General features: G+C 42.6%; 1 protein-coding gene across 7 annotated transcripts in view; it reads left to right on the forward strand.

Annotated features, from left to right (window-relative positions):
* ZFHX3 (zinc finger homeobox 3) overlaps nt 1-15,018 on the forward strand; it is a 255,057-nt gene that overhangs the window by 205,886 nt on the left and 34,153 nt on the right. The gene's annotated exons all lie outside the window — the stretch shown is intronic.

Below are 15,018 nucleotides of genomic sequence, written 5' to 3' on the forward strand. Positions count from 1 at the left end.
GCGTGTTCATGGTGTCCTACCTTGGCCTCAAAGGGGCGGCAGGCAGTACAGCCAGGCAGGAGGCTGTCTTACCAAAAGCAGGAGAAATTGAAGAAGTCAGGAAAGGAAGTGCTATTTCTGGAAAAGCTGGTGTTGAGAGAAGGGGCGAATGACCTTCTCGCAAGATGATAGGATTTCTGTATCAAGGCAAAGAATTGCTGAGACTGAGAAGAAAAGCTTAGGTCTTTTTTGAGGAGGAGCAAAGTTGTTTTTTTTTTTTTAACATCTTTATTGGAGAATAATTGCTTTACAATGTTGTGTTAGTTTCTGCTTTATAACAAAGTGAATCAGTTATACGTATACATATGTCCCCATATCTCTTCCCTCTTGTGTCTCCCTCCCTCCCACCCTCCCTATCCCACCCCTCTAGGTGGTCACAAAGCACCGAGCTGATCTCCCTGTGCTATGCGGCTGCTTCCCACTAGCTGTCTATTTTACACTGGTAGTGTATGTATGTCACTGCTAGCAAGGCCATTTCTGAGAAGACTTATAGGGACAGAGAAGTCTCCCAGAAACCACCACTATAATTAGAGGAAATGATATGACAAGCAACAGAAATTATTTTATTTGGTCAACCTAATTCTTACTGCCTTCCATTATTAATATTGTAATACTTTGTTGTTTGTTGTTGTTTTTTGAGGAAATATTTACCTTCTGGAGTCCATATTGGTTGGGCCTTTGTTACTTTTCCAGGCATGACTGTTCTTAAATCATGTTCACTGTTGGCCTTTACTATTTAAACAAGATACAGAATCTTGGAGAGAGGCCAGGGGAGAGCAATGAAAATGACTGAAGGCTGAGAAATACTGCCTCTGAGAAGAGGCTGAAAGAAATTGGGGCTGTTCAGCCTAGAAAAGAGAAATTTGAGTGTAACAGCTTCTAAGTTTTGGTAGGGATCTGGCCTCGCAGGTGATGTGTCGCTGTCCTGCATTTCCTGGGCATCCTGGCAGCTGAGTGACCGACGGGCACACTGGACGAATTTTACCATCTGTGCTGCTCATGGCCCCCTTTTGAACTGGGCTCTGTGGTGTCCAGAGGCCTTTGCTTGAGCTAATACTGAGGGCCACAGTGAGCTAGCTCCCTAGGAAGATCTGGAAGGTGGGACCAGTGAGTAGGGGATGGAGGTCCACACTCGAAGGCCGTTGAGTGTGTGGGGCGGACTGTCCTGTGTTGCCTCGCATGGATCAGGATCCCAGACTTTGCTGTAATATTAAGATGATGAGATCTAAACAGACTTTGCAGCCAGCAGTGTTTAATACACATCTGCCTGGAGGAAGTGAGCTGGGGAAGAGGATTTCACAGACATGGTTTGAAGACTGAGTCACCTTCCAGGCCAATCCGTCCTTTGTTTTCACAATTTGGGTGCCTGGTTTCTTTTTACTTTATTTTATTATTTTTTGGCTGCTTTGGGTCTTCGTTGCTGCACGCAGGCTTTCTCTAGTTGTGGCGAGCGGGGTCTACTCTTCGTTGTGGTGCGCGGGCTTCTCATTGCGGTGGCGTTTCTTGTTGCGGAGCACAGGCTCTAGGCATGCGGGCTTCAGTAGTTGTGGCACACGGGTTCAGTAGTTGTGGCACACGGGCTTAGTTGCTCCGTGGCATGTGGGATCTTCCCGGACCAGGGCTCGAACCCGTGTTCCCTGCACTGGCAGGCGGATTCTTAACCACTGTGCCACCAGGGAAGCCCACGGGTGCCTGGTTTCTAATCCTGCCTCTGACATGTACTAGCCCTGTGACCTCGCTGCAGGGACCTTTCTGTGCCTCAGTTTTCTCCCGTGAGATGGGAATCAAGAACAGCCCCCACTTCCATGGCATTGCTGTGAGGGTTATTTGAATATGGGAAGCTTGGAACAGTGCCTGGCATATAGTAACTCTGTATCAGGAGGGGTTTTTTGGTTTTGTTTTCAGTTTAGTTAAATAAAATGAGGAAACCTGGTGGCAGTTTCTCTTCGGGTCCTCCCATTTGAATGTAAAACTGTTGCCAGGCAGTGTTTTTTGAGAAGCTGAGGGGAACAACATAGAAGGATTTCATGGGATTGTGCAAATGGCATGTGGTGCATGTTTCCTGCATTCTGTGTGCTAAGGACACTGAGAGAACAACAACAAGTAGCAGCCATCTGCAGAGCTCTTACTGTGTGCCAGGCTCTGTGCTGGGCACTTTGTATGTGTTACTCTAATCCTTACACCAGGTTAGAGCAAGCTTTGTTGGGGGTGGTTCAATTAAATCTCATTCAAAGTGTTTATAATTCAGTGGGAATGTGTCCTCATAGCACTGGCAGACATGCCGGGCAGTCAAGAGACTACATGAAGACTTAAAATGAGCACCCCAAAAATCCAGTGCCTTTAATAGGGCTCCACTTTCTCATTCAGTCATTCAAGGAACATACTTAATCTTTATCTGTATGAGAGAGGGGGGGGGGAATGAATAACTCAGAGATGCATTTTGCCAGTTGCACAGTAGTAAAGGGTGAGGGGAAAATTCTTCCCTGACTTCTGCAGGCGATCCTCTTTTGACCTGAAGCATAATTTTGTCTATATTGTTTGAGTGTGTAATGACAGGCTTTATTAAGGTACTTGGGCCGATTTGATCTTGGAATCGATTTAGGTGCCAGCAGCCTCTCCTGAGCTTTCTTTGGGATCCTTAGTATTTTATAAAAAATGTCTGCGTTTGTTCCATTCACTCCCTAAATTGAGCTGTTCCTATCTGATTAAATATGTTGGGGAATTCTTCCTCCCGGCAAATAAATAAATAGTGATTTCACAATTTGTCCTGTTGATTAGTGGCTGCTCAGGATGCAGATTAATAATATTTCAAATGGACCTGGATAATTGGCATTTTCTCAGCTATTGATTATGTACTTTGGGGTTTGGTGCAGGAATGGATAAGCTTTACTAAAATATTTTTTGTTATTTATTTTTACATTGGAATAGGATTGCTGATTTCCATTTATTTATTTATTTATTCATTTATTCATTCATTCATTCATTCCTAACATTTATTTTATTCTTTTTTTAACGTCTTTATTGGAGTATAATTGCTTTACAATGTTGTTAGTTTCTGCTGTATAACAAAGTGAGTCAGCTATATGCATACATATATCCCGATATCCCCTCCCTCTTGCATCTCCCTCCCACCCTCCCTATCCCTCCCCTCTAGGTGGTCACAAAGCACCGAGCTGATCTCCCTATGCCATGCAGCTGCTTCCCACTAGCTATCTATTTTCCATTTGGTAGTGTATATATGTCCATGCCTCTCTCTCACTTCCTCCCAGCTTACCCTTCCCCCTCCCCGTGTCCTCAAGTCCATTCTGCACGTCTGCGTCTTTATTCCTGTCCTGCCCCTAGGTTCATCAGAACCATTTTTTTTTAGATTACATATATATGTGTTAGCATACGGTATTTGTTCTCTTTGTGACTTCCTTCACTCTGTATGGCAGACTCTAGGTCCATCCTCCTCACTACAAATAACTCAATTTCATTTCATTTTATGGCTGAGTAATATTCCATTGTATATATGTGCCACATCTTCTTTATCCATTCATCTGTCGATGGACACTTAGGTTGCTTCCATGTCCTGGCTATTGTAAATAGAGCTGCAGTGAACATTGTGGTATATGACTCTATTTGAATTATGGTTTTCTCAAGGTATATGCCCAGTAGTGGGATTCCTGGGTCATATGGTAGTTCTATTTTTAGTTTTTTAAGGAACCTTCATACCATTCTCCATAGTGGCTGTATCAATTTACATTCCCACCAACAGTGTAGGAGAGTTCCCTTTTCTCCACGCCCTCTCCAGCATTTCTTGTTTGTAGACTTTTTGATGATGGCCATTCTGACCGGTGTGAGATGATATCTCATTGTAGTTTTGATTTGCATTTCTCTAATGATTAATGACGTTGAGCATTCTGTCATGTCTTTGTTGGCAATCTGTATATCTTCTTTGGAGAAATGTGTATTTAGGTCTTCTGCGCATTTTTGGATTGGGTTGTTTGTTATTTTGATATTGAGCTGCATGAGCTGCTTGTAAATTTTGGAGATTAATCCTTTGTCAATTGCTTCATTTGCAAATATTTTCTCCCATTCTGAGGGTTGTCTTTTGGTCTTGTTTATGGTTTCCTTTGCTATGCAAAAGCTTGTAAGTTTCATTAGGTCCCATTTGTTTATTTTTGTTTTTATTTCCATTTCTCTAGGAGGTGGGTCCAAAAGGATCTTGCTGTGATTTATGTCATAGAGTGTTCTGCCTATGTTTTCCTCTAAGAGTTTGATAGTGTCTGGCCTTACATTTAGGTCTTTAATCCATTTTGAGTTTATTTTTGTGTATGGTGTTAGGGAGTGTTCTAATTTCATTCTTTTACATATAGCAGTCCATCCATGCACCACTTATTGAAGAGGCTGTCTTTTCTCCATTGTATACTCTTGCCTCCTTTATCAAAGATAAGGTGACCATATGTGCATGGGTTTATCTCTGGGCTTTCTATCCTGTTCCATTGACCTATATTTCTGTTTTTGTGCCAGTGCCATACTGTCTTGATGACTGTAGCTTTGTAGTATAGTCTGAAGTCAGGGAGTCTGATTCCTCCAGCTCTGTTTTTCTTTCTCAAGATTGCTTTGGCTATTCGGAGTCTTTTGTGTTTCCATACAAATTGTGAAATTCTTTTGTTCTCGTTCTGTGAAAAATGCCATTGGTAGTTTGATAGGGATTGCATTGAATCTGTAGATTGCTTTGGGTAGTATAGTCATTTCCTCAATGTTGATTCTTCCAATCCAGGAACATGGTATATGTCTCCATCTGTTTGTATCATCTTTAATTTCTTTTATCAGTGTCTTATAATTTTCTGCATACAGGTCTTTTGTCTCCTTAGGTAGGTTTATTCCTAGGTCTTTTATTCTTTTTGTTGAAATGGTAAACGGGAGTGTTTTCTTAATTTCTCTTTCAAATTTTTCATCATTAGTGTATAGGAATGCAAGAAATCTCTGCATTAATTTTGTATCCTGCTACTCTATCAAATTCACTGATTAGCTCTAGTCATTTTCTGGTAGCATCTTTAGGATTCTCCATGTTTAGTATCATGGCATCTCAAACAGTGACAGTGTTACTTCTTCTTTTCCAATTTGGATTCCTTTAATTTCTTTTTCTTCTCTCATTGCTGTGGCTAAAACTTCCAAAACTATGTTGAATAATAGTGGTGAGGGTGGGCAACCTTGTCTTGCTCTTGATCTTAGAGGAAATGGTTCCAGTTTTTCATCATTGAGAATGACATTGGCTGTGGGTTTGTCATATATGGCCTTTATTATGTTGAGGTAGGTTCCCTCTGTGCCTACTTTCTGGAGAGTTTTTATCATACATCGGTGTTGAATTTTGTCGAAAGCTTTTTCTGCATCTATTGAGGTTATCATATGGTTTTTATCTTTCAATTTGTTAATATGGTGTATCACATTGATTGATTTGCGTATATTGAAGAATCCTTACATTCCTGGGATAAACCCCACTTGATCATGGTGTATGATCCTTTTAATGTGCTGTTGGATTCTGTTTGCTAGTATTTTGTTGAGGAGTTTTGTATCTATGTTCATCAGAGATATTGGCCTGTAGTTTCTGTTTTTGTGACACCTTTGTCTGGTTTTGGTGTCAGGGTGATGGTGGCCTCTTAGAATGAGTTTGGGAGTGTTCCTCCCTCTGCTATATTTTGGAAGAGTTTGAGAAGGATAGGTGTTAGCTCTTCTGTAAATGTTTGATAAAATTTGCCTGTGAAGCCATCTGGTCCTGGGCTTTTGTTGGAAGATTTTTAATCACAGTTTCAATTTCAGTGCTTGTGACTGGTCTGTTTATATTTTCTATTTCTTCCTGGTTCAGTCTCAGAAAGTTGTGCTTTTCTAAGAATTTGTCCATTTCTTCCAGGTTGTCCATTTTATTGGCGTATAGTTGCTTTTAGTAATCTCTCGTGATCCTTTGTATTTCTGCAGTGTCAGTTGTTACTTCTCCTTTCTCATTTCTAATTCTATTGATTTGAGTCTTCTCCCTTTTTTTCTTGATGAGTCTGGCTAATGGTCTATCCATTTTGTTTATCTTCTCAAAGAACCAGCTTTTAGTTTTATTGATCTTTGCTATTGTTTTCTTTGTTTCTATTTCATTTATTTCTGATCTGATCTTTATGATTTCTTTTGTTCTGCTAACCTTGGGGTTTTTTTGTTCTTCTTTCTATAATTGCTTTAGGTGTAAGGTTAGGTTGTTTATTTGAGATGTTTCTTGTTTCTTGAGGTAGGATTGTATTGCTATAAACTTCCCTCTTAGGACTGCTTTTGCTGCATCCCATAGGTTTTGGGTTGTTGTGTTTTCACTGTCATTTGTTTCTAGGTATTGTTTGATTTCCTCTTTGATTTCTTCAGTGATCTCTTGGTTATTTAGTAGTGTATTGTTTAGCCTCCATGTGTTTGTATTTTTTACAGTAATTGCTATCTAGTCTTATAGCATTGTGGTTGGAAAAGATACTTGATACGATTTCAATTTTCTTAAATTTACCAAGGCTTGATTTGTGACCCAAGATGTGGTCTATCCTGGAGAATGTTCCATGAGCACTTGAGAAGAAAGTGTATTCTGTTGCTTTTGGATGGAATGTCCTATAAATATCAATTAAGTCCATCTTGTCTAATGTGTCACTTAAAGCTTGTGTTGCCTTATTTATTTTCATTTTGCATGATCTGTCCATTGGTGAAAGTGGGGTGTTAAAGTCCCCTACTCTGATTGTATTACTGTCGATTTTCCCTTTTATGGCTGTTAGCATTTGCCTTATGTATTGAAGTGCTCCTATGTTGAGTGCATAAATATTTACCGTTGTTATATCTTCTTCTTGGATTGATCCCTTGATCGTTATGTAGTGTCCTTCTTTGTCTCTTGTAATAGTCTTTATTTTAAAGTCTGCTTTGTCTGATACGAAAACTGCTACTCCAACTTTCTTCTTATTCCACATGCATGGTATATCTTTTTTCCATCCCCTCACTTTCAGTCTGTATGTGTCCCTAGGTCTGAAGTGGGTCTCTTGTAGACAGCATGTATACAGGTCTTGTTTTTGTATCCATTCAGCCAGTCTGTGTCTTTGAGTTGGAGCATTTAATCCGTTTACATTTAAGGTAATTATCGATATGTATGTTCCTATTACCATTTTCTTAATTGTTTTGGGTTTGTTATTGTAGGTCCTTTCTTTCTCTTGTGTTTCCTGCCTAGAGAAGTTCCTTTAGAATTTGTTATAAAGCTGGTTTGGTGGTGCTGAATTCTCTTAATTTTTGCTTGTCTGTAAAGGTTTTAATTTATCCATCGAATCTGAATGAGATCCGTGCTAGGTAGAGTAATCTTGGTTGTAGGTTTCTCCCTTTCATCACTTTAAATATGTCCTGTCGCTCCCTTCTGGTTTGCTGAATTTCTGATAAAAGATCAGCTGTTAACTTTATGGGGATTCCCTTGTATGTTACTTGTTGCTTTTCCCTTGCTGCTTTTAATATTTCTTCTTAGTATTTAATTTTTGACAGTTTGATTAATATGTGTCTTGGCGTGTTTCTCTTTGGGTTTATCCTGTATGGGACTCTCTGGACTTGACTATTTCCTTTCCCATATTAGGGAAGTTTTCAGCTATAATCTCTTCAAATATTTTCTCAGTCCCTTTCTTTTTCTCTTCCTTTTCTGGGACCCCTGTAATTCGAATGTTGGTGAGTTTAATGTTGTCCCAGAGGGCTCTGAGACTGTCATCAATTCTTTTCATTCTTTTTTCTTTATTCTGCTCCCTGGCACTTATTTCTACCACTTTATCTTCCAGCTCACTTATCCCTTCTTCTGCCTCAGTTATTCTGCTATTGATTCCTTCTAGAGTATTTTTAATTTCAGTTATTGTGTTGTTCATCACTGTTTGTTTGCTCTTTAGTTCTTCTAGATCCTTGTTAAATATTTCTTGTATTTTATCCATTTTGTCCAAGATTTTGGATCATCTTTACTATCATTGCTCTCTGAATTCTTTTTCAGGTAGTTTGTCTATTTCGTCTTCATTTATTGGGTCTTGTAGGTTTTTATCTTGCTCCTTTGTACGTATTTTTTTGTCATTTTATTGATTGATTGATTGATTGATGGGTGGGGCTGTATTCCTGTTTAGTGGTTCTTTGGCCTCAGGCATCCAGCACTGGAGTTTGTAGGCAGTTAGGTAGAGCTGGGTCTTGGTGCTGAGATGAGGACCTCTGGGAGCCCTCACTCTGATTAATATTCCCTGGGGTCTGAGGTTCTCTGTTAGTCCAGACGTTTAGACTTGGATCTCCCACCACAGGAGCTCGGGCCTGACCTCCAGCCTGGGAACCAAGATCCTGCAAGCTTGTCACTGGGGATTCTTCCTGTCCCCTTAGGTGTCCGTGGTCCCCCACCTGTGCCTGGTAGGTGCCCTAGTTATCCTGATTTCCTTTGTTATGTCTGTTGGTAATGGACCCTCTTTGGGCTTCTTTTATTTAGGAGTCAGGTCTTTTACCTTGAGTGGCAGCAAGACAAGCAGGATAGTGATTTGATGCATGAGAGCATCAATGCCATGGTCAGTGGTTGGGTCCCTGCCACATGTGGGGCAGTGGGCAGAGCTCCACTGATCACAAGTTCCTTGAGATTACAGGCCTTGCCTTCAGGGAGCGTACAACTCTACTGGGTATTTCAGGAACACCCATGGTCATCAAACAGTATTACTATAGGTCAGTGCTGTGTCGATAAAAATGTTCTGCATCTACACTGTACAGTACAGCAGCCACTAGCCACACAGGGCTCTTCAGTACTTGACATGTAGCTAGCATAACTGAGGAGCTCAATTTTAAATTTTACTTAATTTCAATGAATTTAAATTTAAGTAGCCCGTGGCTAGCAGCTACCATATTGGCCAGTGCAGCTAGAGATACTCAGCAGGAGCAAAACCAACTTTGGAAGAATGTGTCTGCAGTTCTCATTGTACTTTCCAGCTATTATTCAGGCTACATGAAGCTGTAACTGTGCACCAGATTACACCTGTCCTGCTCAGCCGACGTGCCATGAATGGTCACAGATACTGATCTCCATAGCCCTTGGGTTGGCCTGCGGAGGCCGGGGGCTGTTCAGGCCAGGGGCAAGTGCAACTTCATCTGTTGATACTAATTAGCTATGGTTTTCTGTGTGTGCTGCCATATGAAGAAGAGCTGGGCAGCACTGCTTTATATACGATTATTTCATTTGATTCTCATCCCCCAATGCTGTGAAATAGATACTGGAAGGAACCACCCCCTTGTCCTCCCTCCCGCCATTTTGTAGATGAGTGAATGGAGCCCGGGAGAGCTCAAGCAAGTTGCCAAAAGGCATACGAGCAGGTTTGGCTTTGCGTACTGGCTCTTCCGCATGCTCTTAGGACAGAGCCCAAGCTCTTAGGAGTTCGTTATATATCTCTCCAAGAATGGACTTTTTCAGTCTAATCATTTGATCCCATTTTCACCCCCATTCTGAGTGTAGAGGACAGCACTCTCCTAAAGTTGTGCAGTGGAAAACAGTAACACAACTGCCACCTGTATGTTCAAAATGAGTGGGACTGTCAGCCACGAACGTGACTCCTCATAAGGCAGCGTCATGCTCAGTCTGAATGCAGGTTGGTGAAGTGGAAAGAACTCTCTGTATTTGGAGTCAGGAAGCCCACCAGTTAGCCAATGACCTTGGCCTCTGGGAGCCTTGGAACACAGACAAGTGACACCCACCAGCTGCAGCCTGGGTTCCATGATGGGACGTGGTGGTACATGGACAAGTCCTTAGTAGACACCTCGGGTCACATCTACTCAAAGCAAGTGTAAAGTGCTCCTGTGGGCCACCAGAGGGTGCGGAAAGGGTCTTTGATTCAAAGCCTCTTCCTTAATGCACAGCCACTTCCACCATCCAGCTTTGTGGTTTTCTCTTTTAAAATGTGAAAGCGATCGCTTGTTCTCTTTTAGCAGTGTGGATTTGAAAGTGTGTGTTGTAGATTGAAGAGCCCCCAGTGTCAGCAACTGAACAATAATTAATGCAGTGATTATCCAATCAATCATTAATTGCTATAAATTAAGTGATATACAATTAATGTAATGCTTTATCACCAATAATTAGGGGAAAAAATTGAACCCTTGGCAAATAATCATAGCAAGATGGTTATTTAAATCCTGTAGCCACCATGGTTTATAGCCACGGAGCACTAGGCTGGGTCTAGTTAAGCTAATTTGAGACAAGATGACCTGGGGGATATTGGGATTTTAAAAAACAAACAAAGATGGGGCAATACTCCAACTTAAAATGACAACATAATGCTTCAGAAATCCCTAACTGATGTCCATGTTTGTATTTTTGTAAAATTTTGGTTTCGAATTGTAGTTGGAGCACTGCTTTTCAAGGGGAATAGCTTGAAGGGATTTTATTTTATTAATTTTTTAAAATCCATGATGCTCACCTAACACACAGCAGTTAGTGCAGCGGAGCATCCCTGATCTGAATCTGTGGAAGACTGCTATTAAAGGAGGTCTTAATGGGCTGGCAAGGTCTGGGCAACTGTTAGGGAAAAGAGTGTTTATGGAATATGGTGCTGGCAGGCATGATTTCAATCGGATTTGACATGTTTAACATAAATGTATAGTGTATGGCTCTTGCTGCGTATGAATAATTCCTGCAGACCCACTGCCTTTCTAATTACTGAGGTTGAAAAAAAGCAGGTCAGGAACATCCTGGTGGAAATCTATTACCAGCCCTCCCCCTCTTCTCCCTGTTGTTTACAGCTTTGTATAAATAGGGATGCCATTGTATGGGGAACTGAGTGCCTGAAATGTAATCTGTGGCAGAGAAAGGAAAGGGGCTGAAACAATACTTTTTTGAAAAGACTGAGTCCATAAAGACAAGACGAGGCATGTGCTGAGAGGAAGCACTCTGCACTATGCGAAGGCAGAGGCCCAGGGCTCAGGGCCCAGTCCTGCCACTGAGATAAGCCACGCGAACTTGGTCTCTGGACCTCAGTTTCACAATCTGTCAAGTGGCAGGTTTGGACTAAATGGGTTCTTGCAGTTCTGGAACTTCTTAAAAATATGATTGGAGGAGGAACAGTTGTACAGTAGTGTAGAACCTTGGAAAACATTAATTTCTAAGGTCAGAATGCTCATAGCTTGCAAGGATGTTCCTGGTCTCTGGCTGGTGGAGACAGCGTGGATCAGGAGCCTGGATAGAGTTCCCATGGGCCCCCTAGCCATCTTCCGTGAAGGTTAGATAGTACCACATGGCCTTTCTTTGGGGCATCAGAACACTGAAGCTCTCACCTGGTCCACTGTTACTGGGGCCCATCTCACTGAGTTGTCAGAGCCCGGTGATGAGGACATCAATCTTTGGAGACTCTTTGGAGACTCAAGAGGGTGTCTTTGAGTGGCTCCCCATGTCCCAGCCCCGTTGTTTGCTGGAAACCAGGCCATTCACTGCCTCTACGAAAATCATTTTGGCCTAATTCTGTGTCCTTTCGGACTTGGTTCCATCTCTCCACCTCCCCCAAAGGTAGATTGGTCTTTGCAGTAGGGTACGTGTGAGGGAATGCTGGGAGCCTGGCCTGCATGGCCCCTTTGTGGTTCCTGTTCTTGCCAAGAGAATGCATTTTTGGTTTTATGTTTTCACACACAGATGGGAAATGTGTGGCTAAGTCGGCTTTTCCAGAGTCCACTTGTTCCCTTCCCCCACCTCCACTCCCCACGCTCTTTTTTTCCAGGCCACTTTCAGTATAACTTGGCTGCTTAAGTCACTGCAGGCAGAATTCTGTCTCACAATTGAAAACAAACGATCTGAACTATTTTTATGTTGAGAAGCAAAAATAGATACAGGGTATGGCGTATATCTGGACTTGCCCGAATTCCAGTAATTCAACTGTCTTGGCTTTGAGAATTTATATTTAAGTCATAAGAGACATAGGCACCACATCAGTTGAGCAAATATTTTTTGTGCAGATATCTAATGCAGATATGGGATATACAAAAAAAAGTAATTGGAACTCACTTTCTAGAAAGGACGTTATATGCAATCATATAACTATGGTAACAGTGTAATGAGAATTATCGTCAAGGTATAGATAGAGAGCGGTGAAAATGTAGATTAAGGAGCAAATTATTTTTCATCGCTGTAGAAAATAACTTATAGATTTGCATATTATTCTTGCTACACGGCCACGTTAGTCTTCTTGCTTTGTTTCAGTTTTAGCTTTTGTGCTGTTGGGGGAAGCACCTCTGTTATCAGAATCATGATCATGATTCTAAAAAAAAAAATACTATGGTGCCTTTCTCAGGGGATATCAGAGCACTTTTGTTAGGCTCTCGCATTCTTCCTGGGTCCAACATTATCTTTATTTAGCAGCTAGAGAACTAAAACTCATCGATGGGGAACTCCTAGGTGTCAGATTTGTGATCAAACTGCAATTTGCCTTCTGGGTCAGGGATATATCCCCCGATTATAAAGCTGAAGAACACATGATCTAGTAGCTTTCTCTTACTATACGAAGATTGGAGAAGACTTGAAAATCCTGTTTCTCTAGTTGTCAAACAGAATTGTCACCTCTTTATGGTCAGGGCCATGTGGCATTCATTCATTTTTGTTTTTGTTTTTTTAAAAGACTGGTTTTTTAGAGCTGTTTTAGGTTTACAACGAACTTGAGAGGGAGGTACAGGGATTTCCCGCATACCCTCTGCCCTGCTCCCCACCCCCCAACATGCATAGCTTCCCCCATTATCAACATCACCTACCAGGACGGTACTTTTTTTTTTTTTAACCAATGATGAACCTACATTGATCCATCCTAATCATCCAAAGTCCAAAGTTTACCTTACGATTCACTCTTGATGTACATTCTGTGGGTTTGGACAAATGTATAATGACATAGAACCATCACTATAATATCATACAGAGTATTTTTTTTTAAATTTTTATTTTATTTTTATTTTTTGCGGTATGCAGGCCTCTCACTGTTGTGGCCTCTCCCGTTGCGGAGCACAGGCTCTGGACGCTCAGGCTCAGCGGCCATGGCTCATGAGCCCAGCTGCTCCGTGGCATGTGGGATCTTCCCGGAGCGGGGCACGAACCCATGTCCCCTGCATCGGCAGGCGGACCCTCAACCACTGCACCACCAGGGAAGCCCCATATACAGAGTATTTTTATTGCCCTAAAAATCTTCTGTGCTCCGCCTATGCATCTCTCCCCAACCCCACATTCATGCATTTTTGTAATCGCTAGCATCTAGCAAGTGCTTAATACTGTTTGGATGTTTCATTAGCAATCAGTTGGTAAAATAGCATAACCATAAACACTTTAAAGTGCAAGTTATTCAACTTTCTGCTTTTTAGATATTAAACCCATGGGGTGAGTAGAATTCTTCCACATTGTTTTACAGAAAAGGCACATTTAGGGTGTCTTTGTGTGTCCTTGAAACCAGGCCTCTCCCCTCACTCTGTGGTTATGTGGCCGCACGTGCACCTGTATTATTTCCCAGAGATACTTCTAAAAATGAAACCATGGCAACAAATGTTTGAGCCCTCGCTGTGTGCTTGACTCTGGTGGGCTTCGTGTGCTAATCTCTCTTGCTCGCCTCCCAGAAGCCCTGTGAGTAGACGCGGTCTTCCCGCTGACAGACATGGAAGCTGAAAGTCCAGTGTAGTCAACTGAAATGCTCAAGGTCACACAGCTGGCACTTGAGCCAGGTTGTGGCAGCCCTACAAGCCATGTGCTGTGTTCCTTAGCGGGGGAGGGGGTGCGATGCCTCTGTGTAAAGAGAACTTGGCCAGGGAAACACAGGAGTTGCGGAGGAGTGGTGCCCCCGAACTGCCTCCCCCACCCCTTCACACACATCAGGCGTCCTGGGCCTTTGCAGGCTGTGAGCAAACACAGCCTTTGGAGCGTGGTGGTGAGAGAAATGCTGACTTAGACGTTACTCGGTGTGGGGCTCCCCCTCTGTGCTTCCCAAACTCCAAGAGGAGACGTTTCCATTCTGCTCGGTACTTGAAACCTTCAGGGGAACGTGGAGAGTCGTTCCCATTTTCCAGCCCTTCTGGGACCTGAGTGACGTTTTTCTCGCCCATTGCAGATTCTCACGCTCCTGCTAACCTGAGTGAGCGAAGAGAAATCCTCGGCGGGTCCTGGGGAAGAGCTGATGTGTAAGGGTGCGGAGAGGTGAAGGGCAGGGCTCTTTGTGTCTGTCACCGTGCTGGACCCAGATTGTATGTTTTTATTGTCACAAGTTCCATTTGACTCTTAAAATTTAGTTAAGTATCTTATGAAGATAGGTTTGGAATGGAGGAAAAACTGGAAGAGTATCCTTCTAGTCTAGTCTCTGGGAGTCTGTGCTGTGTTGGGGCTCGGAGGCTCTGACTAACCTAATTAATATTTGATTTGATGGATGAGCTTCTGTTAATTAACTGCGACCTGGTCCCAGCACGACCCACATCACCTCTTGTTTTGACCTACATCTTGCACCTCTGGACTTTTTTCTGTTAATTCAAGTGTCTCTAAGGTTCTCCCTGTTCTAGCTTTTTCCAAGTCCATGGTTGTCACAGTGCTGTAATGAAGCCAGAGGGCAGAGTGATAATGCAGACCCCGAGGTAGCCGCCGACCGTGCCCCATCCTCACCGGGCACTGTGACCACAGCTGCAGATGGCATCTGTGCACAGCTCAGGGGCTCTGCAGGGGAAGACAGGACCCTCTGGGGAAGCTGACAAGAGGCCACAGGCAGGCAGGCTGATTTGATACCTCAAAGTGAAGAAGTGGGTCTTGGCCCCTTTGGTCCCTGGCTTCTGGCACAAGCTGGGCTCAGGGTAGCAGCCCAACATTCAGAAGTTATGAATACTCCAACAGCTGATGTTGGTCTAAACGAAGTGGTGGCTGGTGGCTCTGTTTTGACTGGTGGTTCATTCAAAAACCTGACACAGAGGGAGTAAGGTATCTTGAAACTGAATTGCGGGATGGCCTTT

This window comes from Mesoplodon densirostris, chromosome 19, assembly GCF_025265405.1.
Source record: "Mesoplodon densirostris isolate mMesDen1 chromosome 19, mMesDen1 primary haplotype, whole genome shotgun sequence".
In the NCBI taxonomy this organism is placed as follows: Eukaryota; Metazoa; Chordata; class Mammalia; order Artiodactyla; family Ziphiidae; genus Mesoplodon; species Mesoplodon densirostris.